Raw genomic sequence first — 25,582 nt, 5'->3', positions numbered from 1 at the left:
TGTTGATAATATTAAAAGGGCTAATCTCCCCTAATTTTATGACTACAGGGGAGAAAAACATAGAAATTTTACTTTACAACAGAGAGCCAATATAAAAATAGTTTGGAAACCATCTGTATTAAAAGGAAACTTTTTAATTTTCTCATTAAAAATTTCTACTTAACCACTGCCAAATCCCAACCCATCTGGGTCCCAAATTTGAGAATCAGTTAGATACTGAATGTTCAATTCACGGAACCTATCTGCTATGAGCTATGCAAAGGAAAACAAGATATGGTCCTTACTTTCAAAGAGTTTATAATCTATTCATATAAAAAGAAAGAAAAATAACTACAGAAGAATATAAATAGTGATGAGTGCTATGGAAACACGGAGGAAGGAGAAATTGGTTTGGACCAGTGGAGGAGCTATGAGAAAGGCTGTGTGGAAGAGAAATGGCATTTGAACTGGGAGGGGATCACGGAAAGAGGAACTCAAACACAGTTGAGTACAGAGGAAGTCTGGCGAACAGGAGGCGGTGGCAGACTTAAAACATGGCCCCAAAATTAGTCTCTCTTCCCTCCTTGAGATGGATGTATATCCTCTCTTCTTGAGTCTGGACTCTGTAACAGCGTGACCAAAAGATTATGGTAGAAGTGACACCGTAACAGTTTCTAGGATCAAGCCTTAAGAAATGAGCCGCTTCTGTTTCCGGTCTCCTGAGACACTTACCCTTGGAACTCAGCGGCCATGCTCTGAGGAAGCTCAAAATAGCCTACGCAGAGACCACATGTTGGTGTTCCGGCTGACAGCCCCAGCTGAGCTACCAGCCGACTGCCAGCATCACCTGCCAGCCATGTGAGTGAATCAACCTTCAGATGGTTCTAGCCCCCAACCTTCAAGCACTCCCAGCTGAGGCCCCAGGCATTGCGGAACACAGACCAGCTGTCCTTACTGTGCACTTTCCAAATCCCTGACTCACTAAACTGTGAGCATAATAAAATGGTTGTCGTTTTATGCCACTACACTTAGGGTGGTGTACTGTGCAGTTGTAGATTGACTAGAACTGTGTAGTTAGTACAAGAGGACAGGGGAGAAGATAACCCTGAAGAAAAGTCAGAAGGAAGATGCCACATGTCTTAAAACCCAAACTAAGGGGTCTTCTCTATACAAGGGTGAGAATTGATGGGTTGAAGGTCAAGTCAATTATATGATTAGGTTGGAAGGTTATATTAGCAGCAGCATTCAAGGAAATTTCCAGCAAGCTCAGAGAAGCACTTGAGGTAGATACAACAATCTTGAGTGCAGATCTCGTGACTGTCCAAACAAAATGCTTAAGAGGGAAAGATAATCTAAAACAACCTGACATTTAATCTAGTAGCAAATCCCACTGGCTCTATCTTCAAAGTACATCCTGATTCCAACCAACCTCTTCTCATACCTCCAAGCCTGGTCTAAGCCATCAGCATCTCTCACCTAGGCCAGTGCTTATCCAACTAAATTTACCTTCCAAAACCAACCAGAGCTTTTGTAAAACACTGTCCTGTGAGTTGGGTCCACTGATCACATGTTCAGTCGTGGCAACGTCAAAGTGCCCTAACAGTGTCTAAACACTTCATCTCAATGTCTGTACCTATCACATTACAGGTCAGGAACAAACAGTACTTGGGACAAGCACTATGGACCATTGTTTCCAAATTCCCTACACACATCAAACATTGAGATGTGGGAACAAGAAACTGAATTCCTAGAAATTTTGGAAATCAAACATTATTTTTAAATACTTCCAACGTTCTTCATTCTTTACTATTATGAATATCTTTTAAAGGTTGCTTAGTAAATAAGAAACATTAAGTGTAGAAGTACTTACAAAAACTGAAGCACATAAAAATTACTCCAACACTGGAAAATGACAATAAACGTTAATGTGTAGTAGTCAAATACCCTACCACTATTCAAATAACATCACTTTGCAGAATCACAAGTCAAAACTTAAGGACTTGTTTTGCTTCCAAAGCTTATTATCTCTTGGCACACGAAACATAGGATTTTTATTTTTAAAATACTCTACACACAAATTTAGTAATACTTATTTGTAAAGTGACTCCCTGTTAACAGTAGACAGGGCCACAAATAATCATGTATAACCTGGCAACAGCAACAAGCAAGTTAAATCATGACCACTTACTTCTCCGTGCTCCTCTCTTGATTCCCAGAATAGTCAACCTTAACCTTCTACTCCATGTGTCAGCGATTCCTGCTCTGGCTTTCAATTTGAAGTCAGTAGACTCCTTAGAGGCAATTACATCTCTATGTAAATTGTGACTAGTGGCTACCATAACGGACAATTCAGGTATGGAGAATCTTAGAGTACAAGACTAAAAAGAGAGGAACAAGCTATCTCAGAAAATCCCAGAATTGGGGGTGGGGGGAGGGAATGGTCCCCAGGGAAAGGAACAAGGAAGTCGAAGTCGGCAGAGAACCAAGTCTGAAAGGACTAAGCGATCAATACATGCTTTGAAAAATAAAAATGAGGAAATAATGAAAACAGATGAGAGACACAGGGCAAAGTCCCAGACAAATTTTGAGAATAGATTTTAAACATTTAAAAAGTAATAATCCCTGGGGACCCGAATACTAAGAGCAGGTCATATAAGATTAACCTAATTTCCTTTTTCAATAAGCTTCGGAAACTAGAAGTTCAAGGAAACACACACTTCTAGATTTTAGTGAGGCATTTGATAAAGTCTCTTATGAAAGATCCAGATGGCAAAAAAAGATAAGCAGATGTATCTGTAAGTTACTGCTCTCAGAGGGCGCTGTATGTAAAGAACTCGTGTCTTCCCAAAGTTATGGAAATGGAACCCAACGTGTGCAACTGGCTATTGGTGTAGGTGAGACCTGACAAACTGAAAACCAGTCAAGTTAAATCTAAGGTCCTACATGTTGTAAAGGGAATAAAAGACAAGGGCACAAGTAGACAAGAAGAATGCAAGGGAAGCAAGACCTAGCAGCAGCGTCTGTAGTAAAGACTTTGAGATTTGCCCTAACCGGTTTGGCTCAGTGGTAGAGCATGGGCCTGCAGACTCAAGGGTCCCAGGTTCAGCCCGGTCAAGGGCATGTACCTTGGTTGCGGGCACATCCCCAGTAGGGAGTGTGCAGGAGGCGGCTGGTCAATGTTTCTCTCTCACTGATGTTTCTAACTCTCTATCCCTCTCCCTTCCTCTCTGTAAAAAACCAATAAAATATATTTAAAAAAAAAAAAAAAAGACTTTGAGATTTTAGTTGGTAGACAACTCAGCAAGTATCACAATGCAGCTATCAGAAATGCAGCACTTTGGCAAGCCTGTATGTCAAAAAATTTGAGGACAGAAAAATCCAGTCAGGAATATGGCAATAGGTCTAGATACCAATTTTGAAAGACTTTCGATGAAACAGAAGCACGAGGGACTGTGGGCAGGATGGTGAGGACCACTTGGAAGCTCTGGAGAGATTTTTGCTTGGATAACAGAAAATTGGGGTGTATATTATTACAGTTCGAATCAGATAAATATAGCATTATACTCTAATCTGTATAGCTAAAAAAGAACTATAACCAAAAAGGATAAATAGCCCTGGCCAGTGTGGCTCAGTTGGTTGAGCTTATTCCATGCACTGAAAGGTCACAGGTTCGATTCCCAGTCAGGGAACATGCCCAGGTTGTGGAATCAATTCCCAGTGGGGGGCATGCAGGAGGCAGCTAATCTATGTTTCTCTCACATCGATGTTTCTTTCTTTCTCTCTCTTTCCCTCTCCTTCTTCTCTCTCTAAAATCAATGAAAACATTTTTTTAAAAAAAGATAAATAGAAGCTGCATTTATTACAGACAAAATAAATTTTAAATAATAAAATAATAACCACCTTATAATAGTCAGAGTTGTCCAAAGGCTGAGTGAGGTCTTAGTAGATAGATACTGCATCTCCTAACTTTGCAGAATTTCAACGAAGCCTAGGGGTTCACTCAGAGGGTACATATAATGCAGGACAACTGCAGGCCCTGGATGGGGGGACTAAGTAACTCCTCCCAGCTCTGAGTCTACCACTAAGAAGAGACCCCCACAGAAGTCAAGGACACCCCTGAGACGTGTGCATCAGGTCCCAGCCCATCTCTCAGAAACATTTAATGAACGGAGCAACTTCAAAGGATATGGGCAGAGAAAGAAATGATGACTACAGGCTGAAGAGGTGGCGGTAGCCATGAACGTGGACTGGTTTCTTGGAATGCTTCCTTAGGAAGCATCTCTTTAATGATACAGAAGATATAAGCCTGTTTCTAAGCTCAAGAGGAAAAACAACAAAGAGAGTAAATTGGAGAAGGTTGAGGGGGAAGGGCAGAGAAAAAATAAGGAGCAAAGCAAGGCCTTGGGAAAGGAGACGAGACTCGACCTGAAAATGCTGGCACAGAGCAAGTGCCGGAGAACATGTTGAAGACACATCCCCATGTGTACAAACACAAGTACTTAAAAGTATTCTCTTAAATAATTATGCAAACACACAGAAGATAGGGACCGATTTTATGACAAATATCACTGTCTGCCTAGTTCCATGACCCTCTAAATGGTATTAATTCCCAGTAAATACAGTTTACATGGAATCCCTTAAAACCACACAAACGTCAATTCCTTTGAAACAGTCAAAATGTCATAGTGCCAAAACTAGACAAAGCAGGGAAGGACTGTCTTACAAATTTAACCCTGAGGTATATTAGGTAATGATAATCCGGCCGTACCAAGATGCAGAATAAAAGACAATAAAAAGACTGGGCATTCGTAGATTACTTTAATAAATAGCATGTCAAGATGTTTGAGAAAGTTCTCCCACTGACTTATCATAGCAGTGACATTTTAACAATAATAACTCAAAACTAGTGTTTAAGCTACAATGAACAGTTCCATGCTCCAATATTTTTCCAAACAGACCAGAGCAGCCAAATGATTGTTACTTATTTGAATTACTGTAATATCCTTCCTGTTCCTAGTTTCACAATTACCCAGATAATAAAATAGATTGTATTTAGTCTGCTCAGAATGCCCTAACAGAATAGCATAGGCTGAGTGGCTTAAATAACAGAGATTTATTTTCTCACAGTTCTGGAGGCTAGGAAGTGGGAGGTCCAAGACCAAGGTGCCCACGGCCAGTTCAGCTCCTGAGAAGGACTCTCTTCCTGGTTCACCTTCTGGCTGCGTCTTCCATGGCAGAGAGCGGGCAAGCTCTCTGGTATGTCTTCTTATAAGGGCCCTACTCCTATTATGAGGATCCCACGCTCAACACCTCATCTAAACCTAATTATCTCCCAGAGACCTCATCTTCAAATACCATCCCATTGGGGGTTAGTACGGAAACTTTAAAGATCATGCTCAAAAACTGCTGCCAGCGTTTGTTTCAAAATCCAAATCTAATCAGATCTTTCTCCTACCTCAACTTCCCTACTGGCTAGCATAGTTTGGTAGTATCATGTAGCCTTCATCCACCTTTCACATTGATCCCCATATGTATCCTAACTGTAGTTAAACTAATCTATGTGCCTTCAGTCCTAGCTAGTTTGGCTCAGTGGATAGAGTACCAGCCTGAGGACCAAAGGGTCCCGGGTTCGATTCCAGTCAAGGGCACGTACCTTGGTTGAAGCTCCTCCCGGCCCGGGCCCTGGTCAGGGCTCGTGTAGGAGGCAACCAATCAATGTGTTTCTCTCACATCAAAGTTTCTCTCTGTCTTTCCCTCTCTCTTCCACTTTCCCTAAAAAATCAATGGAAAAATATCCTCTGGTGAGGATTAACCAAAAAAAATAATAAATAAATAAACAAACAAACAAACAAACTACATGCCTTTGACCTTTACACCAAACGTTCCCTACGCTAGAATACCCTGCCCCAACATTGCCAGGATAATTTGCAGTGAATCTTAAAGTGTACATTTAATACCTCCTTAGGTCAGAACCTTCCCTACATCCTCCCGACCACACCAGGTTAGGTGCTCCTCCTCTGACCTCACGGCTGCACCTGCCACAGGCCGTGGTGATAGCATGTGGTGAGCTATACTGTAACCGCTGACTCACGTGTCTCCCTCACCAGGCTGTGAATTCTCCTTGACGCTAGCAATAGCACCTTTGGTCCCTGTTTCACCATCACATATCAGCACAGGGCCTAAAACAGCATTGGTAATAAAAAAATTTTAAAAAGTAGGTAAAAGCATGAATCAAATAGACCACAGAAGAGTTTAAAGAAAGAAAAAGAAGATGGAAGCATTTTTTTATTCCTCGCATTTCACATCCATCTCCCTTAGACACTTCTAGTTAGTTAGAAATCTGCACCACATTTTGACGCTTACCTCCATCACCAGGAAAATGGAACACAATGTAGAAAGAGCTGGAAGATCAAGAGCAAAGAGAAAGGAAGAGAAGGGTGGCACTTTGCCACAGAACTGGCGAATACAAAATGCACAGCACAGTGTTTGTCCATACAACAAGCTTTACACCTGCCCAACGTTACGGAGGTTACCGCCTTCTAACGGGCTTCATAAATGCCAGTGTCCAACTTTGGCACCCCCCTCACAAAAGAAAACTTGGACTCACTCAGCTCGCAGATGGCTGCAGACTGACTAAAGCCCCTTCCCCAGAAAAACAGCTCTAACCTGTGCCCGCTCATCAGAAGCACCAATTTTATATACAAGAGTCAGAGCAAAACTCTGGGTGGTCTTGGGGAAAGGCTTTAGAAGCTGTAAAGTCCCCGCCATGAAAGCCAGCGGTCATTACCATCCCACTTACCCTTGTGAGCTGATGGGCCTTCGGCAGGAGGGTGGCTGAATTAAGTGCAGGGAAATGACTTTATGCTCTGTCTGACTCATATTTTGCCTTTCTCTCCTCTCAAGAGAAACAAGCTCCTAATGGTACATTTCGTGATGACCAAACATTAACTCATCTGCCTAAATCTCAATGACTAAAAAGTTCCTTGCTTCCTAATAAGAAAGTGGCTTGACATTTTAATGTAAATACAAGAAAGGGAGTCAAATTTTCATTCCTCTTCCTCAACTCACCGCACCCTAAAAAAACAGTAAGTTTTAACGTAGGCCGAAGCACAGATTCTTAGATATGACTCTACAAAAGCGATGACAAGCCACCAGCCCTAAGAACAGGAGGAAAAGAGTGCTGTAACGTGCTTTTGTCCTGTGGCTATAATTCAGGTTGAAGAAGCCCTCTGTTTTCCCCTCTAATACAGCACCAGATTTGAATGACTTCTGTGTTATCCTCATCTCCCCTCTCTGTGCTCTGTTAAAAGTGTCTCCATATCTTTCCAGTTTCCCCCGAGGGACTCCTTCCTGCTTTCAACTTTTCACGCTCACTCAAAACCTCTCGGTCTCCTGTCCTAAAACTTGCTGATTCCTTTTCTTTATTCTCTTTCATCATTCCCCTTCCCCATATCCTAACACCATATCTTCAATGATTCACAGGAAAGATCGTGTGTGTTTTTTTAAATCGACAGTGGTCCACTAGGATAATATGGAGAATATGTAACCCCAAATAACACCTCCCTTGATTCAAAATAAGAAGTATGTACTGTGTGTCCATTGTGTGCCATGTAGGGGCTATGAAACAACATCAGCTTTACTGGACTTCGAGCTCCGAGAGGCTCGGACTCAGCTTCACATCCCCGCACACATGCACCTGTGTCTCAGTCACCAAGGAGGGCCCCTGTGAGTCCAGAGGGGTCTGAGACTCTTTCCTGGTAGATGCCATCTGGTATCTATATATATAAAAGCCTAAGCAACCGAACGACCGGTCACTATGATGTGCACTGACCATCCAGGGGACAGAGCTCAACGCACAGGATTGGGCTCCCTCCATCTGGATTGGGCCTGTAGGGATCAGGCTCCCTCCTGTCTGGATCGAACCTGAGGGGATCGGGCCAAAACCGGCTATCCGACGTCCCCTGAGAGGTCCCGGATTGTGAGAGGACGCAGGCCAGGCCGAGGGAACCCCACTGGTGCATGAATCCGTGCACCAGGCCTCTAGTCTATAATAATAAAAGCGTAATATGCTAATTAGACCAGACAGCAGAACGACCTTCTGGACGTCCTTCCAGATGAAGCCACCATGGCAGGGGCCAAGGCAGAGACGGTTAGGGGCAATCAGGCAGGCAGGCGAATGGTTAGAGTGATCAGGCAAGCATGCAGAGTGGTTAGGGGCGACCAGGCAGGCAGGCGAGCAGTTAGGGGTGATCAGGCAGGCAGAGTAGTTAGGGGTGATCAGGTAGGCAGGCAGAGTAGTTAGGGGTGATGAGGCAGGCAGGCAGGTGAGTGGTTAGGAGCCAGCGGTCCCGGATTGCGAGAGGGATTTCTAACTGCCAGCTTAGGCCCGATCCCACAGGGGTCCTGGATTGCAAGAGGGTGCAGGCCGTGCTGAGGGACACACACCCCCTGCACGAATTTTGTGCACCGGGCTTCTAGTTAAAATATAAAGAAATGCCAAAACAGAGCGACAAAAACTGTGTATATTTCAAATATCTGTAGAATGTAACAGGCAATATGATTAGGCTAGTCTCAAGATAATTATATGGTCCAATAATGAGACACAAGTTCATAGTTGTATGATCCGCCTTCTTTCAGCCCTGTTGGTGTATTTCTAGGCCTTAACATTCACAAGTAATAGCAAGACCCATGGGAAGCCCCTTTCGAGTGGGAAGCCTGGGCCAATGGGCCCTCCTGCCCGCCACCACCTCCCAAGGCCTCCACATAGCAGTGAGTAAAGGAGTTAAGAAACAACTCCACCATTAACACTTGGTCTCAGCCCTCAAGTAATTGACAAACTAATTGGGGGGGAAGGGGGGGGGTGCGGAAGGACATGCTGTCCACCCACACCCTCCCCAAATACAAGGGAAGTACATATAAGGGAAGTACTATTGTGCCAGGAGACCAGGATTCCATGCTGGATCCATCACTAAGTCATTCATCATAGGCAAGGCCTTTTGCATATATTTAAACGTCAAGGTTTTTCCTCTTTTTTTTTTTTTCTGTAAAATGGAATAATACTATTTTCAGCCCTGTCTTCTATAAAAGGTTAAGAGGCTCACATAAGGATTTGGAGTTGCTCTGGAAAACTGAAAAGCCTACCACAAAGGTGAGCTGCATAAGAAGGTTGAATACTTAATCACATGCTGACTTATCGCCATTAAAAAAAAATTTTAATGACATTTATAAACATATAAATTCAGAACGTGACACTGTTGTGTCCAGGGAATAATAAGGGAAAAAGGGGACAAAAGGTGAATGGCTATGATTTGAAAGTAAAGCAACTTTATGGAGCCCCATAGGACTCGGGCAATTTTTCTGTGAATTTATGACTACGGATGGTAATGTTTATTCCTTGTTGAAATAATTTCCACGAGTAACCAAAAGATGATTACTCTCCAAACCTTATTCCCTAAGGTCCCACACTATCCCAGGCTTTTTCTTCAGTTAAAACTTTCTAAGGAAGAGTCACTTGCTCTAGCCACCTCCTTCCTCGACCCACTATAACCTTGTTTCCTCCCTCCTGCTAAACTTACGCAAACATGACTAATGACAGCCTAAGTTACCCAAACAAACTGCCTCTAGACTAGAGCTTATCTATTTGGTTCACGGGGCGACCATGGAACAGCTTTCCCTTTCTCTGGGTGAGTGAAGGAAGACACACTCTCTTTAGCATCCCTCCTACTCCTAGGGCTGTTCCCACTCTTCTCTTAGGGGGCTTCTCCCTGTGGACCCAGGGGCGGGTCCCCTTCTCCCCCTTCTCCCAGGCAATCCAATCCCCACCTTGAACTTCACTGCCACAGCTTGGAGTGACTCTCGTCAGTCTCCAGCCCTTTCTTCTGAGCGGTAACTCTTCTTCTGATGACCCATTACACAGCTCTACCTGAATATCCCACAGCCCCTCAAACAGGACTTGTCAAATTGAGCCCCTCACTTCCCTGCATTCACCACTCCTCCTTCTCCTGTCACGTGATCACCATCCATCCCTGCAATTCTCCTCCTGCCACCCCAGCTCAGATCAGTTACCACAACTCTGAAACTCCAGCCACTCCAGCCACATTTCTCACTATTTCTTGGCCAAAACGTTGCTCCCCCGGCCTCCCCATGAGTGTTTTTCAAAGTGTGGAGCACGTACTACTGATGATCTCCCAAAGTGATGTTACGTGGTTGCAAAACGTTTTCTTTTCCTTTCAAGGATTAATGCTTTCTTCTGATGAATATTAAAATAAATTCGCAAGGTGCACATCGCGGCTGCATTGGACAAAATTTCACGCGCATTAGAATAACCTGGGGACCTTTAAACATGCCACCACCTAGGGGACATGCCAGACCAACTAAATCAGAGCCTCGTGGGGTGGGGATGGGCCTCAGCTCTGTAAACTGCCCATGTGCTTCCAAAGTGCGGACATTAGAATAAACCTGAGACGGGCATTTAAGGGAAAAGGCTGATCCCTTCTAAAGAAAGTAAATACACAGCTATATGTATGGTGAGCAGAAAGGGTACCCCAGTCACCCTGGTCTGCCCAGGACATTAGCACTGAAAGTCTGTCATCCTGGGATACCCCTCCGTCCCAGGCAAACGGGGCAGCTGGTCACCCTACTCAGAGAAGACAGTGTCGGAAGTTCAGACATGAGTGCCAGCATTTCCAAAATGTGTTCAGCAAAATGCGATCCACGCTCCCCAGGGCATCAACAGCTGTGTGGCTACAAATGGTTCCACTACGGAATGAACTTGAGAGACCCCAGGGATATCCCAGGATAAATGATTACGTTAATGGTTTTCCTCAATGCCCGCTTCTCAGAACGTCCAATACACTATGGTCTTTCACACTGTCTGAGAGAAGGATAGACTGTCCTGCAATCCTCAAAATATTTGAAGCCGGATTTTTTGTGAAGCACTTAATTATTTAGGTTTTGAGAAATTTCTTGTAAGTGTTGCCTTCCCATACTTTTAGACAATCTCAGGAAATTATAAATCTGATCATGTTACTTCTTCATTATCAAATCCCATGCTTTAAAATAGTCCAGACTCCTTAGCAGGAGGCCCGTCCACTTTCCCAGCTCCCCTATCTTTTGTCCCTTCTTGTGCTTCAGTCCAATGTTTCTCAAACTTGTAGAAGCATTTCAATCATCGGGGGAGAGTGCTGCAATACTGGCTCTGATTCAGGATTGGGGTAGACCTGAGACCTGCCATTTCTAGTGATGCTTGCTCCCAAACGATGCTGTCACTGGGGGTCCAGGATCACACTTTTGAGTAGCAGGGCTCCTGTCATGTTCAATTCCAAAAGACGCTATCTTGCCCTAGCTGGTACGGCTCAGTGGATAGAATGTCAGCCTGAGGACCAAAGGGTCCTGGGTTCAATTCCGGGTCAAGGGCACATACCTCGGTTGCAGGCTCAATCCCCATGAGAGAGGCAACCAGTGGATGTCTCTCTCTCACACTGATGTTTCTCTCTCTGTGTGTCTCTCCTCCTTTCCACTCTGTCTAAAAATCAAGGTATATTCATTTTGTGTATTTGAAAATGTGTCAATAATTATAATTAGACACTTGTGCTAGATATCATATACTTTCACTACCCTTTAACTCCCAAATATCCTTGAATGAAGATTAGTGGTACATCGTGGTTTTCCTTTAAAAAATAAATTAAATAACGGACGCTATCTTTCCTGTAAGTCACTGTGCCTCAAAGGTGCTTTTCCCAGCAGATAACTTCCTACTTACCCTTCCAGGTGGTCAAGAGCATCACGCCCCAGAGAAGGTGGCAGCTCTGTTTTATGTTTAGAGCTCTGTTTTGCTGCTCTGCTCTGTTGCAGCTTGATTGCTTATTTCTCTGCCTCTCCCTAGGCAGCTGTCTGACAGCCATCCTGTGCCCAGTGCCTGGCACACTGTAACTACTCAGCAAATCTACATCAAAGGAGGCCGTGGCCACGCAAAGGAGGTAACGCATGGACTTGGCACAGGGAAGACTTTTCAAAAATAAGGCTGTTATGCAGAATCAGATCTGCTGGTTGGAGTTCTGTGGTTGGGGACTTCAACCAGAGTCATAAGTAGAATCTACGTTCACATTGCAGAGTTCAGATCACAAGGGAAGAGCATCATCTGTTATTTACACACACAAAAATAAAATTTCCCTGGTTTCTTGCAATGAAAACGAAACCCAGATCATCTTCTGATTAACATTTAACAGACTAAAATCACCAGGCACAGTGGGAAATCAAACACCATTTGACCTCTAAACCTGTGTTCGTCTACTTTGTAGAGAATCCTTCTGACAATTTTAAGTTTAAACAAACCTTTGTGAAAAGAGTACTCCAGCAGGTTTAATGTAGTCACAGCTGTCAAAATCAGAGGCAATGCATCACACTCAAAAGAGCATTTGAAAATGTGTCAATAATTATAATTAGACACTTGTACTAGATCTAATATACTTTCACTACCCTTTAACTCCAACTGATGTGAAATTAAAACCAGTTTCTTAAAAGTGCAACTCGCAGATCATAATTTAATTCTAAAGCAGATATAAAACCTGTCACACTACAGAGATACAGTACATTTTACGCAGGAGGAGAAAAGGGCATGATATTGTAATACATCATTTTAGGTAAGGTGACCACCTTTAATACTGAAAGGGCAAAATACATTACCGAGGTGACATAATCTTCCAATATTTACTTCACTCCTTTGTATTTAAACATTTCTCTTCAAAATTATGTACGACTCCAGCCCAGAGGTGATAGCTGTTAATATGTTGGTATTCTTTCCTATCAGTCTTTTTCCTCCCCTCTATATCCATATGCATATAACTACAAATCTGGACTTGTACTATGTTTTATGTCTGTTTATGTTTATGGAATTGTACTATGAAACTATACATAACTTATGTATATGAAGTTGTACTGTTTTAGTGTCCTGCTTTTTCTATGGAACGTTGTCTTGTATACTTCCCATCATCATTCATTCATTCCAAAAATTTCTGCATGCCTAAGGTAGTATATACAAGGCACAGGACAGACACACACACACACACACACACACACACACACAAACATAGTCCCTGGTCTTGGTATTTATCTACACATATACTGCCGGCATATATAGGAGTACTAGTATATGCAAGATAAATATATAAAAAAAGAATCAAACTGGATAAAAATGCCAACAAAATCCTCTTTGCAAAGGTAATTTCAAGGTAAGATCTGTCCCTGAAAATTCATGTACAATAATACTTTAGTAACTACATAATGTTACATGTTATAAATATATAACATAAGTTATATATGTAGGTTACTATAGAAAAATTGTTTCCATTTTTCTTTGCTACTCTACAGCTAGATGAATAAATGTGTAGACTTAAAGAACTTCAGTAAGTGATTTTTTTCTAAATGAGTAACCAAGAACTCAAAATATTTTCAGGAAAATTACATTTACATTAGCAGCCCCAAATTTCCAAGTCTTTCAAATGAAACTATCCAGGACATTGCTTAATTTTGAGGGGCCAATTCTAAAGAAAAAAATGCAGTACAGGGAATAAACATGAATGCTACATTAAATTTTATTTACTTGGGTTTGAATATTTAAGTACATCTAATTTGGTAACTGCCAGAAACGCCAACCATCTTATTAAACTATACCAGGTAGATACCTCAGATTTTCTAATAATCCCCATTTTCTCTCTTCATATTACAAAATACTGTGAAAGATCAAAAGCTGACTGCTCTGGTCTGCTCCAAAGTCATAAATAAAATGTTGCTGTTTCTTAAAGACTGTCTATCATTTGCCTATTGCTTTTTTTGGGGGGGGGGGGGCTATTATAAAAATAAAATTTTTCTCTAAGTCTAAAAATCCATTGCCTCTATTCTTGATCAATAATAAAATGCTGACAATATGAGTTTCTTGGCCCACTTACCACTCACTGTATTAAAAAAAAAAAAGGAAAAAAGATAATCAGCCATATAAGGTCTGCTTTTAACTCAAAGCACAAACCAGACAGAGTGCTTTAAAACAATCAAAGTAAAGCTGTGGTTAGCAAGGCTTCTGAAGCCCAGGGCTCTTCGCAGACTCAAAACTTTCACAAGGGAAAAAAAATCATCAAGCTCCATTTACTGGAAGGACCAAAAAGAAGGGAGATTGAAAGTGAACCAACAAATTCTCAAACTTCAGAAATAGCTGAGCCCATGCCCTTCTTGACAGATAACAAATAAAGAGTTTAAGAAAGTGACTTTCTTGGGCCACAAAACTGGTTTACACCAGAGATCAAACTAGTGGTTGAGTCGTATTGCTTTCTCATTTCCATCAGGCCACACTGCTTCACTAATACAACTCCAAACCCCTAGTCATAGCACAACCTGTACTGTAATGAAAAATGTAAATGGCCTTTGCTTCAGTAATTTCAATTCTTGATATTTACCCCAAGATATACAAGAGAAAGACAGATAGATCTACATATACATCAACATATAAATAAGTAAGAAGGTGGAGTAGTGTATGTAAGAACAGTCACTGCAACACTGTAACATAATATTACCTAAAATAGCAAGTAAAAGACTAGTTAAATAAATTGTGATACATCCACACAATGGAGTCCCTTTTAAAAGAATAAAGGAAATGTTTATACTGATAGGAAAAAATTTCCCAGATACATTGTTAAGTGAAAACAGCCAGGTACAGAACTGAAATGTGTACAATATGTATAGGAAAAATACATTAGTATATGTTTGCAAATGTAGAGAGCACCACAGGAAAACTATATTAATTTTAGTAATGGTTTTTCTCCAGGAAGGCAAAGGACTGGAGGACAAAAGTTACCTTTCACTATACTTTTCCTATCTTTTAAATCTCTTATTGAGCACATGTAACATAACATAAATATCTTTCCTAAAATGTAAAATATCACAAGGAATAAAAATATATGATTTGAAGGGAAAAAATCATAGAATCCCATGTTAGCATGCACATGTAATGAAATAAAGCTATCTATGAATTAGAAATAAAACCACCAATTTGAATTTTTCTTTTAAAAAAAGTTGTATGGCCCTGGCCAGTGTCCTAAGTGGTTAGAGCATTGGCTCATGCACAGAAGGGTCGTGGGTTCAATTCCCAGTCTAGGGCATGTACCTGGGTTGTAGGTTCGATCTCCGGCCTCAGCTGGGGTGCATGTGGGAGGCAACCAATCGATGTGTGTGTGTGTGTGTGTGTGTATATATATATATATCAACCCCCCTACCTTCCTTCCACTCTCTCTAAAAATCAATGGGGAAAATATCCTTGGGTGAGCATTAACAGAAAAAGAAAAAAAAAAAAAAAGATGTGTGGCCCAAAAACACCAACATTCAAGACAAAAAATGTCCCTGAGAACAAATGAAATACCCTCCTGGAAGAATTCCATGCTCAATACCCACATTTGAGGATTCACTCCACCTGTGCTGAGAATGGCCTAAAATAATAAGCCCTTTAAGGATCAAAACAGAACCAAGTGGGAGAAGGGGAGCAACTGGGGTGGACCTCACTGATTAAGTAACAATGAGTTGGAGAGAATCCCAAATAAACACTCCAAGATAAAGAAGAAAATCATCTGAAGTTTAAAAGGACATTCCATTCTAAACTGGCTAAAGGCAAGAATAAATGCCAGGCAGTCATTCCCCATCTCCGGGCTACAGCAACCACTTTGTCTAGCACCTGGGACACAAAAAACATCATTGTTAGAATCCCTTTCACCTAAATAGGTAAGGCTCTGCGAAATAGGCATAAACATACGGTACAGATGTCACCCATCAAACAGTAGACCTGTCTTTGATTCTGTAGCAGATGTTTATCAGTTCCCATGTTCAAATGTCGCAGACTGTTATTGCCCTCCTTTATTCGGATAAACATTTGATTATTTGCAAGATAGGGCACTTGACCCAAAAAAGTCAATAAGAGACTTTGAACTGTTTGTAGCTGGTTCATTTTATCATTCAAACTTTAGCCCACTTCTTCCCATTTCCAAAAGGGACCTCTCCCCTAGATCCAATGCCCCAGTATGGCCCTTTTTTTGCATCCTCTCTCACAAAACTAACTGCTAATACAAAGCCACAGCTCCCATCCTTATCCAGCAGGGTTCCAGTGCCACATTTTCCACGCCTCACTAGACTCAGCAAGCCCTTTTCTTTGTACTTGTTCCACCAGAAGCTCAAACTCAACACCATGCCCTATCCCAAACCAACTCCTCCTAACAACCTACTGGTTTTGTTTTGTTTCTTTGTTTGTTTTTTAAGATCAATACCATTCTCCCAATCATCCAGGTTCCAAAGTCAGATAAGTTTGCTCCCCACCCATCCTTCCCTCTTTTTGCAAAAAAAAACAAAAAACAAAAAAAAGACTTATTCACCCTATGGCTTCTGCAGTCCAAGGCCAAAACCCTGATTCTACCACTCTCTTGTACCTTTAGCCCCTGGGCATCCCCACTTACCACTAGACTCATTCATCTGTGACCAACAGAAGGCTATCAAACGGGGGTCTCAAACTCATATGCCTATAGGGACAATGCAGTTAGCACGCAGGAGTAAGGCAGGCTAGGAAAGAAGGAAGAGAGGGAGGGGGGGAGGATTGTTTGTGATGCTGGGGCCTCCGTGTCTGGGAGAAAACAGGAATGAGCTGAGGCTGCGGTGAACACAGCATACATGTCTCCTCAGACAGACATAATTACAAGGAGCTTCGGCAGGTTTCTGCAGGAATACGGGCCTGGTGCTGCCAGAGCTTTCAACTTTGCAGGAGCAGGTGGAAATTTGGACTTTTAGTGGGAAACTTCCCCATATTTAAACGTTGGGAACCATTTCAAAAATAAAAGTTTTAAATGCATTATCAAACAGGACACAGCTATGAGGTATAGTCAGCCCCGGCACCACCAGCTATAGAGCATTGGGTTCTAAGTTCAGACATGTGACCTTCAACATTTTCCATCACCCTTCTGAGTCTCAGTTTCTCCTTCTGTAAAATAGGCATAAAAAGAGTAGGTACCTCAAGGAGTGGGTGTGAGCATTCAAAGGAGAATGCAAGGGGCCTGACCAGAGCCTCCTTCACATGTATTATGTATTATTATTGTTGCTAGTTTTAGAATCAAGTCTAAAAACATTAGCCTGGCATTCAAAATCAACCATAATTTGGCTCTAAATCTCCATTGCTCAGCTTTCTTTTACAGTGCTCCCTTTAAGGTACTCTATACAGTCTTGTCACATCACAAAGAACTTCCAGGAGTTACCATATATGTTTGGGGGTGGGATGAAGGAGGTGGGAAGGATGTGCAACCTAATGACTTAAAAAGTATTGGTCACCCTACTCAGTACACTTGGCCCCTGGAATTAGTGCAAATCAGAGACATCAATCTGCTGTTCCTTCCAGTTGTCTCAAGTCTTGATGTCTTTCCAAGAAGCTGCACCTCAAGGCACTGTGTCTGATTCTACTGATTAAAAATATGTGTAACTATGTTTTATACAACTTGGCTCCTATACAAAAGCCAACTACTCATACTTACTTGCCCCATTCCCTTGTTTTGGAATGTTGCCTATTCCGCAACCTACACACATAGAGATAACTCTCAAAACGATAACATCAAAATGGTATCTCTCCGAGGCCGGCCAGACAGCCACTTCCTCAAAGGTGTTGGTTGATCTTTATCTCTGTATCTTGTGACCAAGGTACTCAGCATCCTGCCACACATAGATGTGTGATCCTTCAATCTCTTACGCAAGTGTATCTGAAGTTCGACTCCATTTTACTTAATTTGATAAATGCTTAAGACAGGAAGGACAAAGAGGGGAAAAGATGAAGGGGCAGCGGCAAGGCAGGGAAACCTTAATAAGGTCCATGACAATGATGACTGCTGCCACCAACTAAGCTCTTAGTTACATCTTTCGATGCAAAGAGCTGTTTGCCTTTCTGAACGACAGGTGTATGGGGTCATCTTCGCCACCTCTCTGCTATCCTTTTGGTGTACCTGACCTGTACAGGCACTCCTGCTGCCCCCTCATTACTGAAAGCCACCATCCCATTAAAATATCATCTAAATAAACACCAGCTTAAATTAATTAGCCCCACCTTTGATGCTGATTGGGATCAAGATGAGAATGAACTCTTGGAGCTGGTCCAAAGCACATATTAGTCACTTTAATCTGATTTAGAGAAACAAGCAGAGACCCCTACACAGAGAAAAGAACAATGGGGTGAGGGGGGGGGAGCACTGGGGTGTGGACCTTCTGTAGAATGACTGAGACTCATACAAGAAGAAAAACAAAATTCTCACCCAGATTAGCAACTGTTCAATAAAAAAAAAAATTAAGGCTGATTTCCACAATACCTAGAAAAGTTTTGTTTTGTTTTGTTTTGGGAGAGGGGGTTCAAACTGCTGGTTAGAACCCATTAGCTAGGTTGTAAAATCAATTCAGTAGACAGAGACCAAAAATTTTTTAATAAAAAATTGAGTAGAAATTGGGAAGTACTGCATTATTAAAATTGCAATTCTGCTTTATTTTTAATATGTATGTATGTGTGTACTCAGTCATGATGAAAAATGAATTGCTGAGAGTCAAAAATGTTTTCAAAACACTGAAATTGAACATTCACGTTTATATAATCTGAGACTGAGATTTTCCATTTTTTACTCGGCCATACTCATGAAGTCGGAGAATAGCTGTTCTTGCCACCTGTTGTGCACAACGGTTCAGTTCTTCAAGTTCAAAAGTGCATAAAAAGAATTCCGTTTGGCACACTAGTCCCTTACCATTTGCCTTATTCCCAAAAAGGAAGGTAGGGGTCATTCTAGAAAACCACCCACTTTTTCTTCCTACATATATTTCTATTTTGTACCAGTCCCCGACATCAAGTTACAAGTGCAAAAGCTCCAGCTTTCGGGTAGCATTCCTAAGAAGCATTCACATACCACTTAAGGAGAGTGATGAGTATATTGTATTTTCACCCAGAGTGCCACAACGTTCAGTCATAGCTCCAACAGTGGTAGATGCAGAACTTGGTTTAAAATATCTCCTCACGCCCGGCTGGTATGCTCAGTGGTTGAGCATAGACCTATGAACCAGGAGGTCAGGGTTTGATTCCCCATCAGGGCACATGCCCAGGTTGCGGGCTTGATCCCCAGTGCGGGGTGTGCAGGAGGCAGCCGATCAATGATAATGATTTTCTCTCATCATTGATGTTTCTCTCTCTCTATCTCCCTCTCCCTTCTTTGCTGAAATCAGTAAAAATATCATAATATTCATATATATACACACACACACACACACACACACACACACACAAATATACATATACTCAATCTGGCCCCTGTACACCAAAAATGCTTTTTCTCAAGTTCTTTTTGTTGCACATTTTTCTCAGTACCCTCTCTCTAATCGCCAAGTATCATCCCATATCTAATATCCAGTTTTGTCCAAGATCACTCCTACCTTCCTTAATACCCTCAGTGCATTTCTCATCAAAGTCAAGGTTACCTTTTAGAACTTGGATCAGTAAATTTTCCATAATTGGCTAAAAAAAGAGCAAAAACTACAGCAATCTTATTTTCACTGGCATCCATGCTGCATGGTGGCTAGCAAAGGCCCATCCTGCTTTCACAGATGAGCAAGTCTCCCAGCCACCCAGTATTCAAGATCTTGGTTGCATGCCCACTCAAATTAGCCCTTAAAACCTATCAAAAGAGGAGTTAACTTTGGTTCTCAACCATTTCCAGAGAGGTTGCCCACATTCCACCCCTCACATGAGCTCTGTCTACTTCACTGTTTTCACTGTCAACTGTTTGAGAACATGCCCAACAAGAGAAAGTCAGTGAAAGGGAGTCAATGCACCAAGTGTGTTGGTCCCAGCCATACACATCGGTTGCTTGCTCGCTCGGCGGGACATAAAACATTAGTTGAGGTATTCTTCCTAAGACAGGAGCTATCACCCTTAAATCCAAATACAATGAGAAAAGGAAACACATACGTATAGATCTTTGTTGAATTCACCAAGTACAAGTTACAATGTTTTGTTTTAAAAGGGCCGTATAAAAAACAGTTCCTTCTACCTAGAATGTCTTTTGTCCTTGCTTCCTAAACTCATTCCTAAGGACCACTGTGTCTGGTATCATCTTCTCTGAGACCGATTCCCTAGAGGACTAGGTTCCTTTGCTCCCCTAACGTGCAACCATCCATTCATTCTCCCCACAATTAAAAAACGATTTATTGACTGCGTGGTCTAGGCCAGGCGTTGTGTTAGGAGCAAGAGGTAGACAAAAGATGAATAAGACACAGTCCTTGCCCTCAAGGAGCCCATTCTCTAGGTGAGAGAATTTAAAAGGTTTTAAATTGGTGAAGGGGAATGAATTGCGTGGAACAAATAAATGGAGGAATAAATAACTTGAAGTCCCTGCCCTCAAAGAGATCAATCCTGTCCCAGAATAAGCCGTGAAGATGATAAAACGCTAGAAAAAAAAAATGTCAAAAGGCAAAATCCGGGCAGCATTCTCGCTTGCAATGAGATTATTTCGAGCCCTGAAGAATTGGGCTCTCCCCAAAAGTGGGGGGAAGGGCAATGCAGAGGAACAGCAATGCCAAGCGGGGCCTTGTGACGAGAGAACTAACCTATCGGAGACGCGTCAGGGCCTGTGCTAAATGGGACCGCTGACCTTGCCCCACCCTCCAAAAAAGCAACCTTCTCACAAATTGGAAAGACTAAAATGTAAAGTCACTTTCCCAGTCACAGAAATAAAAGCCAAATACCCAGAGCAAACAATGAAGCAACCATAATGGGCAGAGTGGAATGTTGGTCAGAGACGAAAACCCCAAAATCAAACAACTGAGTGGTGGTGGCTCTGGAAAACAAAGTTCTCCTGGATCCCAGAAGAGGCTTCAGACGTACAAACAAGCTCCGATTTCCAGAAACGCAATAAGAACACAGGAATACTATTCAGCAGTGTCGTCGGTTTGAGCATTGGGGGCAGGGAGGTATTTGTTTTAACTTTGAAAAGGAAGCCGCTGGGTCTCTTATTAATTTTGAGAGCGTAAGTTCAAGCAAAACTACATCCCATCTGAACCAAAGGCCACAGAGTGCCAAGCACAACAACTTGATGAAGCTCTTTCAAAAGGCGTCTTTAATTGGAATGCCCTTTCCAACAGCCAGATCCTGGTTTGGAACTTCTGATTCTTAAACGAGCATGGCAAGCGAGAGCAGTCCATGGCCAACTGCTAACAAGAAGAGGTAAACCTTCCACTCGGTTCTTCCGAGCGCTGGAACTGGCCGCAGAAAGAAACACAGGGTTTTCACTCCAGGAGATCAAAGAAGGCATTCTGTACCAGGAAACCCAGTTCAAATCCTCATTTCCAGGAATAAAGCCACCGTGCCCAATACTTGCTTTGGCAAAATAAAACAAGAGACTATGTGAACTCCAGTTAAAATCACCAATGGCTTCATTTCCCAGCCTCACGGGTTGAATGCTGTTAACAGTCGACCCAGGCACTGCTTTAACTTAAATACCGGCTCCCAGGTCTGAATAGTCACCCTTACCACTGGGTAAAAGCCAAAGCATTTGAACACGTCATGACAGCATTCTTTGTCCCATCCGGAGCACTCGATGTGTAAGACAAGGTGATGCTGAGAAGTGCCAGCTCTCCCATAACCACAGTCAGAAGCCCCGCTGCAGCCATGCTATTATTTTAGTCTCAATCCAGGAATCCCCGGCTTTTCAAAGTTCATGTTACACCACTTTGCTTTTACAAAAGACCTACATTAGTACCTGTTTTTACTAACAGGAAGAAATCAAAAGAGGATTTTTGCTTTTATGGAGAAAAAAGCCCAAAAGGAAACTAGCATTTTCTTTTCAGGGAGCCCTTATAGAGGCAGCAGCACCCCGAGCGGCGATGAGTGGTACCCCCACGCTCCTTTCCCAGGAACCACGCTCAGCATCCCAGCATGGACTGCCGGAGCTCTGAACTGTGTCTATGAGCATCTATGCTTTATCTCCATTTATTCTGTGCATTCCTGCTTTTAGTATATGATAATGTTATTTTTGGGTTTTATGTGTTATTTGGTATGATTTAGTAGGTTATTTTGGGGGTCTGGTGATGTTCAAAAATTTTTCCACATAAATGAATGGTAATTGCTTTTTTGCTTTATGCCATTTCAGCTTAGGAAAGCTTTCATAGGAACGCTCCAATTCAGAGAGCGGGGAAAACCTGTATTGGAAGTGAGAGTGGAAGCAGGAGAAAATAGAGGGGATATGCCTCAGTCTTACTTGTATAACAACAATCATCTTTGCTTTAAATTATCACCTAGGGTCTTGTCAATCAGCCATTTGTTCTTATGTGCCTACTTCACACAGGCACCACGCTAAGTCAGAACAGTGCAGTGAAGTATTCCCCAAGTAATCATTATGTTAATGGTTATGTTTAATTATCTTCTATAAAAATTATGTCTCATGTATGTAGGTGATAAAGTCTAAAGTCAAATTGGCACCCATGAACCTATTACTGAACCCCAAACCAGAATATCACCAATACTGTGTCATCTACCTACCTCCTCCACATTATCCCCATGTTCCAACACAGACACACACACACACACACACACACACACACACACCAGATAATTATCCTGAATTTGGGGGTTCAATAGGAGTAAATGCATCTTTATAATTATCTCCTGTTCCTAATAAGTGAGTTGGCTTTCCAAATATGGCTATGATATAGTTTCCTCTTAAAAGATGATGTCTTTGAAAAGGTGCTTGTTACTTTAAAAAAAAACAACTTACAATAGAGTAAGTGAGACTTAACAAAGCTATGGTAAACTTCTGAAGACAATGCATGAATGAATGAAATTTGGCAAACGCTGGAGAGAGTGGCAAGATCATGGGTTCAAGAATCCCACCAACTCCCAATTCAAACCCCTAGTCCCCATTCACTAGTTCTACAGCACTGGGCAACTCAATGCTGCCAAGCCTCAATTTGTTATTGGAAAGGAGTAAAGTAATAATAAAACATATGGTTATTGTAAAATGTAATTAAAAAGTACATGCAGAGAGCTAAGCACTGTGCCTAGTACTACATACCTAGTCCCCCTCCCCCAATCATCACCTCTGTCATCAAGTTCACTCAAAACATATCAAGGGGCTTTGCCACTGTCAATAGTTTACTTCTCCCTAAATTCTAACTAGTTGTGTGCTGATGCCTTCCCATAAAAATCAATCCAGATGTAGGGATCCAACAGAACAAGCACAGAGGACAGTTCCCAGGTCCCAGCTCCTTTTTGCCTAAAACACCCTATAAGTGCATTGATTCCATCTTCACCTCATGACCTTGAATAGCAGGATCCTTTTTCAAGTCCATTTCTGCCCAGTCCCTCCCTCTCCCAAAAGGCTTCACTACTCAATCTAGCCTTACCTAGAAGCCTATCATGATCCTCAGGGGACTAGCGCAGTGCAATCTAGGGTGAGATAGAGACCTAGTCTCTCTGTACTGATTCAATCGCTGTTATCTGTTCCATGGACAGGTGCAAAAATTTTGGAAAATCATTACTTTGTGGGGAAAAAAATCACTGTTACTGGAATTAAGTTCCTCATGTCTGAAATTTACAGGCATACCTCGTTTATTGTGCTTCGCTTTATTGCGTTTCACTTTTTCACAAAGCGAAGGCAAGACCCTCCTCCTCCACCTTATTGTGATACTGGCTTTGTGATGGTCTGGGAAAGAACTTGCAACACCTCCAAGTTATGCCTGTAATTACATTCCTCAGTGTGGCATACTCCTCCATCTTTACTCCACATCCTTACTATTCTTAGAGATAACGTGAAACTTACTGGATCCAAACGATCACTCTCTCCCAAGGTACAAAAGTTGTACAACTACTACCTCAATCAAATTTTATTTAAAACCACTCTCACCATTTCAAGTAAAACTCACCTGTGTACTACTGGAAAAGAACAGCATGAACCTAATCTATACCCATCCCAGCCCTTGATTTGGGGCATCTCTACAATTTATTGCAACATCATTCACCACCTTGGAGTATCTGCATGAGTAACAGAACAAATGCTGTTATTCAATGTGCAATTCCACTAATTTAAGGCCTACACATTTCAGCGTCAAAGCACTTCTGTTGTTGTTTTTTAATTCCAGGACAGAAACTGAATCACACATAAAAAGCGATTTCGTGTGAGAAACCCGATGACCCAAGCCCTGTCTAGGCCCAAGATATCTTCCTGACCCCTGTGTCCCCATCAGTGAAATGGGTGAGGCCCATATTTCACACTTAAGCATACTGTAAAGCTGGATGGCAAGCCCAGTGTCTGAGGTCAGCACAAGTCTAGTGTCTGCTGGCTGCCCAACCCTGGGCCCCTAGCCAGCCACCCACCTCCAGAGACAAGTGCCAGGGCACACTATAGTGTTTCCATTTAAGGCCCGCCACTTGGATCAGCCCATCTCTGAAATTTCTTATCACCACCTTTCCAGGAAGAATTTTTTTTTGGGGGGGGAAAGGGAGGTGGTGTCTATTTTTTGGGCTGTCTGCATCTCTCCAGCAGGGCTCTTTAAAACCACTGGGTCATGTCTCAATTTGAAGCCTTTTTTCAAAAAATATACAAAATATATACGAGATCAGTCCTTTCTTCTCATGTAACTCCCAATTAACACAACTCAAAAAAAAAAAGAAAGAAAAGAAAAGAAAACCCAATAAAAGTAAAAAACCCATTGTATGACTTGGCTACCTCTTTCCAGAGCCAAATTAAGCACAACTTTTTAACCAAGGCTTTTATTCTTCTACTAAGTGGAACGTCTTCTTCCCTAAGTTTGCTTCCTCTCAGAGAGTCTAGAGAGCTTTTCTCCCATGCAAGGGGCGTTCAAACCTCCAGGCACAAGAATGGGGGTGGGAGACTTTTCTGGCACAAACTGGACAGAGCTGAGCCAGTCTAGAAGCAGACGGAAGTTAGGGAATCCGGCGGCCCCAGAGGCCCACATCTCTCCCCAGCGCGCCCCGGGTTCTAGCCTCACTGTTTTGGTTACAGTGTTGAAGGAAGGGTTTTAAACTTGGCGAAGTACCGTGCAACATCTGTAACCACATTTGCCTTCTGGGGATCCGAAGATGAATCCCACATTCCTGGCTTTGAAGCTTTTTGAAACTGCAGCTAGGAAGAACGGAGGGAGGGAGGGAGTTGAGCAGAGTTTATTGGCTGTCTCTCCAACAGAAAATTCTTCTTGGAAGAGACGGATATTTTGAGGGTGGGGGTGTTTCGCCCATCCCTTCACTCCCTACCCAGATCAGCTAGGAAGGTGAGCCCCGCGGCGCGGAGAGACAGATCAACTTACAAGTCACAGGCGCTCAGCCTGGAGGAGTTCACCACATACATATACATACACACAGACACACACACACACACACACTGCACACCAGAGGCCCCCCACTCCATGCCTCTGCCCTCTCCCACATCCCGACAGCAGTTCAGGCCCAAAGCCAGGCAGTTTTGCTCCGAGGCTGCTTCCCCCACCGAGAGGGGATCGAGCTTCGGGGAGAAAAGAATGAAAGCGAGGGGGAGGCACCGCAGACGCCCAC

The 25,582-nt window shown here is 42.4% G+C and overlaps 1 protein-coding gene across 1 annotated transcript in view; it reads right to left on the bottom strand.

The window, feature by feature from the left end:
• Window positions 1-25,582, bottom strand: part of ACVR1 (activin A receptor type 1) — a 124,905-nt gene that overhangs the window by 99,057 nt on the left and 266 nt on the right. The window lies entirely within an intron of this gene.

Source organism: Myotis yumanensis, unplaced genomic scaffold (assembly GCF_028538775.1).
Source record: "Myotis yumanensis isolate MYYU_CA2020_CCGP unplaced genomic scaffold, mMyoYum1.0.hap1 SCAF_8, whole genome shotgun sequence".
NCBI classification, from domain to species: domain Eukaryota; kingdom Metazoa; phylum Chordata; class Mammalia; order Chiroptera; family Vespertilionidae; genus Myotis; species Myotis yumanensis.
This window is presented reverse-complemented; position numbering and strand designations above follow the sequence as displayed.